Source organism: Octodon degus, unplaced genomic scaffold (assembly GCF_000260255.1).
Source record: "Octodon degus isolate 3935 unplaced genomic scaffold, OctDeg1.0 scaffold00002, whole genome shotgun sequence".
NCBI classification, from domain to species: Eukaryota; Metazoa; Chordata; class Mammalia; order Rodentia; family Octodontidae; genus Octodon; species Octodon degus.
The window spans coordinates 26,525,943-26,531,423 of record NW_004524578.1 but is presented as its reverse complement, the minus strand read 5'-3'; the positions used below and the strand labels follow the sequence as shown (position 1 = coordinate 26,531,423).

The following is a 5,481-nucleotide window of genomic DNA, read 5'->3' as shown; positions in this document are numbered from 1 at the left end:
TATTTATTTATTGGCAGAACTGGGAATTAAACTCAGATTCTTGCGTTTGTCAGTCAAGCGCTTATCCTACTGAGCCATCTCCCCGGCCCCTAAGACTGTCATCTTTAACTTCACATTACACACATCAAAACTGGTTTCACTTAATATAAAATTTCTTGTGGTACAAAAAATTAAAATATTTGCTTTCTAATACAACCATCCATGAGGTCTGATCACAGTATACAAGAATGTTTAGATTTTTAAAATTTGTTAAAACAAAAGACACATTGTCACCAGGGCATTATAGCAATGTATCTTTTACTAATTTTTTTTCAGAATTTAAATATTATATTATTTTTTAATCATGCTTGGTATACAGTCCACCATTCTGAAGCTGTCTAAATGGAACTTCAGAGTGTGGCACTTTCTTTTGCATAAAACCCTTTTCTCTTCACAAAACCCTGAGGTGAAAGGTTATTAGTGGAATAACATTGGAACCACAATTCTTTTCATTTCTGTATTTACACTATAGGGCAATATTTGTTTTTAAAGTGGCGACTAGAGGGGCTGGCGGGATGGCTCAGTGGTCTAAAGCATCTACTTAGAACAAGCTTAGCAAAGCACAGGGACCACGGTTCAATCCCCCAGCACCACATGCCAACCAGTCCTGCCCCCTGGTGGGCTGAGTTGACCACACACACACACACACACACACACACACACACACACTAAATAAAATATTAAAAAATAAATAAATAAAGTGGCGACTTGAAAAGCTGCTCTGTACAGTTTTTCAAAATATTTTCAGGTCAACCTGGTCAGAAGAGCCTACAATGACCCTAAAATACAGTATCCTTTTAACACTTGCTAGTGTCGAGATGAGCGCCATTTTCCATCCCTATTACTGTCCCTTCTGTTATCATAATCATGGCTGTAGCCATCATGAATCTTATTCTCATAGAGGAAATCTTCTCTGCTTCCACTGTAATGGTAGTCAGACCCATGATCAGTGCAACGCTATTTTCAGCTATAATGTCTATCTCCTAGGTAGGGATGAGAGTTCTGTTGGCCTTTATGCTGTGATGGTGGTGTATCCTGGTGCTATTGGGAGCTTGAAGACTGGTTAAAAGTATGATTATGTGACTGAACTGATGGTGAAAATCCTGACTGATCCACATGTGGAGAGCCAAATTTCCCTCCGTATGGCATGTATCGCAAAACATTGTTCATCACTACTTGTTGCTGGTAATTTTCTGGAGAAGAAAATGATATCTGAATTATCTGTGATGATGGTGACATGCTATCCACAATCCTTTCATTTATGCTAGGAGACGTAGAGGTCAGGCTTGAATTTCCAACAAGATGCTGGGGGTATGATAAGCTGATATCCTGTGAAGCATGACTACTTCCTAATGTAAACTGAATTTTGATGGGCCTTCCAGAAAGTTTGATTCCATTAAATAGATTCATCGCATAAGGAACAGATACTTCATGTTTAAAATTCACAAACACAAATTGCTTTGGTTTACCATCCTTATCTTTTGGAATTTTCACCTTTAGTACTGGCCCAGCCTGGTGGAAAAGCTCAAAAGGCAGCTCCTTGGTCACTTTCATTTCAAGGTTGCCTACAAAGAGAGTGCAGTCTACCTCTACAGCCACAGCCCCCATCTCCAGAAAAATTGTTTGACAGAGTCAATTACTCATTCATAATAAAACCCTCCAGAAGAAATGGAATAGATGGTCTTTCAATCTAATAAAAGCTATTTATGACAAAGCAACAGCTAAAATCATACCAAATAGACAAAAACTGAAAGCTTTCACTCTTAATATTAAGCTCAAGACAAGCATGCCCATTGTCTCCACTCTTATTTGACAGTCCTAGAAACTTTAGCTAGAGCATTTAGACAAGACTAAGAAGTAAAAGGAATAATGATAGCAAAGGGAAAAGTTAAATTATCATTATTTACAGCTGACATTACCCTACATACAGAACCCAAAAAATTTCACAAAAGACTGCTAGATTTTTTAAACAAATTTAGTAGCACAGCTGGATACAAAGTCAGCACTCAAAAATCAATTGCCATCTTATACATAAATAAACTCACTGAGAGAGAAATTAGGGAAACAGTGTCTTTCACAATAGCATCGCCAAAAATGAAATAACCTAGAAATTAATCTAATGAAGGATATATAAGACCTCTGTGATGAAAACTATAGTACTATTAAAAAGGAGATTGAAGGAGATATCAGGTAATGGAAGTATATCCCTTGCTGTTGGGTAGGAAGAACCAATATAGTGAAAATGGCTGTATTCCCAAACTTTTTTTATTTTATTTTATTTTCCCCAAACTTTTTCAAAAAATTATCTAGTACATGGTCTGCAAGGTCTCACTACACAGATCAGACTCGTAGTGATCCTCCTGTTTTTAGCCTCTCAAGCACTGGGATTATAGGCATGTGCCACCATGCCTAGTCTCAATCGCCATCTCAGCACACCCTGGGATGGGGCTGGCACAGCACACCAGGGATCAAACCCCAGTCCCTGCATCTGCCTAAGCAGGTGCTTTAATCCACTGGGCTATCTGGCCAGCCCCCCAAATTGTTATATAGATATAATATAATTCAAATCAAAATTCAAATAGCATTCTCTCACAGAATTAGAGAAAACAATCCTAAAATTCATTTGGAACCAGAAGAGACCTGGAATAGCAAAGGCAATTCTGTGTAACAGAGGCAAGGCAGGGGGCATCATAATCCCTGATGAGAAATTATACCATAAAATTCCTGAGATAAAAACAGCATGGTACTTGGAAAAACAAAAAACACACACAGACCCAAATCAGTGGAACAGACTAGAAAATTTAGAAATTCCAGACATACTAAGTCACCTTATCTTTAACAAAGGTACCAAACACATTTACTGGCAAAAAAAGATAGCTTCTTTAATGGTGCTGGGAATGAAAAGGTTGAAATCACTATAGACCCTAGAGAAATTCAGAAGATCATCAGTACCTACTTCCAAAATCTTTACTCTCACAGGATGAAATACACAGAGGAAATGGACAATTTCCTAGATACATATGAAATGCTAAAGCTGAGTCAAGAAGATATACAGGGGTCAGGGAGATGGCTCAGTAGAAGAAGAAACGAAATTGAAAATGTAATAAAAAAAAAACCTACCAAAAAAGAAAATCCCAGGTCCTGATAGATTCACAGCAGAATTCTACGAGAAATTTAGAGAAGATTTAATGCCAACTTTTCTGAAACTCTTCAATGAAATTGAAAGGGAAGTAATTCTCCCAAACTCATTTCTGGAGGCAAGTATTACTCTGATTCTAAAACCAGAGAAAGAAACCAACCAAAAAAGAGAACTACCAGTCAATCTCTTTAATGAATATAGATGCAAAAATCTTCAATAAAATACTAGCAAACAGAATACAGCAAATCAAGAAGATTATACATTATGACCAAGTGGAATTTTCAACGTACACAAATCCATAAATGTAATACACCACCTCAATAGAACCAAGAACAAAAACCACATGATCATCTCAATAGACGCAGAAGAAGCTTTTGACAAAATATAATGCTCATTCATAATAAAAACACTACAGGGAATTGGAATAGTTTATCTCTCAACCTGATAAAAGCCACCTATGGCAGATCAGCAGCCAACATTATATTAAGTGGGCTAAAACTGAAAACCTTCCCTTTAAAATCAGGAACAAGACAAGGATATCTACTGTCTTTACTCCTATTTTTATTTTTAAGTATTTATTTATTTCTGTGTGTGAGTGTGTGTGTTTGGCCAGCTCAGCCCACCAGGGGGCGGGGCTGGCTGGCATGTGGTGCTGGGGGATTGAACCGCCATCCCTTTGCTTTGCTAAACTTGTTCTAAGTAGGTGCTTTAGACCACTGAGCCATCTCACCAGCCCCTTTACTCCTATTAAATATAATTCTGGAAACATTAGCCAGAACAGTTAGATAAGAGAAAGAAATAAAAGGAATAAGGACTGGAAAAGAAGAAATGAAATTATCATTATTTGCAGATGGTGTGGTACTGTACATAGAGGACCCCAAAAATTCCACCAAGAATCTTGAAGATTTAATCACCAAATTCAGCAATGTAGCAGGATACAAAGTCAACACAAAATTCAGTAGCATTTTTGTACACAAACAGTGAATGCATTGAAATTAGGAAAACCATGCCTTTAACAATCACATCCAAAAAAAAAAAAAATACTTAGGAATCAGTCTCACAAAAGACATAAAAGATTTATATAGTGAAGATTATGGTACTGTGAGGAAACAGAAGAGAATTTGAGAAAATGAAAAAATTAGGGCCAGCGAAATAGCTCAGTGGATTACAGCACCTGCGAGCAGGCACAGGGACCTGGAGTTCGATCCCTGGGCCTGCTGTGCTGGCCCCACCCCAGGGGCATGCTGAGGCAGCAGTTGAGACTGGGTGTGGTGGTGCACACCTGTAATCCCAGCTCTTGGGAGGCTGTAAACAGGCAGATCACTACAAGTCCAATCTAGTAGTGAGACCCTTAACACCATGTAGACCCTTCCCTAAAAAAAAGGAAACAAATGAAAAAATCGTTCATGCTCCTGGATAGGAACAGCCAACATGGAAAATGGCCATGCTCCCAAAATTGTTATATAGATTCAATGCAATCCTGATTAAAATACCATTAGTATGCCTTACAGAGCAGGAGAAAACTTTCCTTAAATTAGTTTGGAACCAAAAGGGACCCAGAATATCAAAAGCAATCCTAGGAAACAAAAAGAAGGTATTACAATCCCTGACCTGAAATTATACTGTAAAGCTACTGTGATAAAATCAGCATGGTACTGGCATAGAGACAGACAGTGGAACAGATTAGAAGATGCATTCAGCCGCCTTATCTTTGATAAAGGGGCCAAACATGCTCACTGGAAGAAAGATAGTCTCTTTAATAAATGGTACTAGAAAAACTGATTTTCCACATGTCCAAGGCTAAAACTAGACCCATGCCTGCCACCATGCACAAAGCTACAGTCAAAATGAATCAAATATTTAAATATTAAAACAGAAACACTAAATCTTCTGGAGGGAAATGTAGGTAGAAATCTTAAGACATAAGAATAGGTAGAAAGTTCATGAACAAAAACCAAACTACATGAGAAATACTTCAAGGAATCAACAACTTGAGATCACATCTTTTTGAAAAGTTTCTGCACTTCAAAACAAATCTCCACAGAGTAAAAAGAAACCCCACAAACTGGAAAAAATTATAACTGACCCTCCAACAAAGGCCTTCTATCTAAAACATAAAGAATTTTTAAAAATCAGGCTCCCCAAATTCAAAGACTCAATCAAAAAATGGGCATCTGAAATGAATATACACTTCTCGGAGGAAGAAATACAAATAGCGATTCATATATGAAAAAGAAAAGTTCAACATCATTGGTCATTTGAGAAATGCAAATTAAAACAACATTGAGATTCCATCTTACCTC

At 37.5% G+C, this 5,481-nt stretch overlaps 1 protein-coding gene and 1 pseudogene across 6 annotated transcripts in view; one reads left to right on the top strand and one right to left on the bottom strand.

Annotated features, from left to right (window-relative positions):
- The window catches only part of Stard9 (StAR related lipid transfer domain containing 9), a 192,471-nt gene that overhangs the window by 123,222 nt on the left and 63,768 nt on the right, over positions 1-5,481 (top strand). The gene's annotated exons all lie outside the window — the stretch shown is intronic.
- Positions 1,052-1,742, bottom strand: LOC101592714 (annotated as a pseudogene).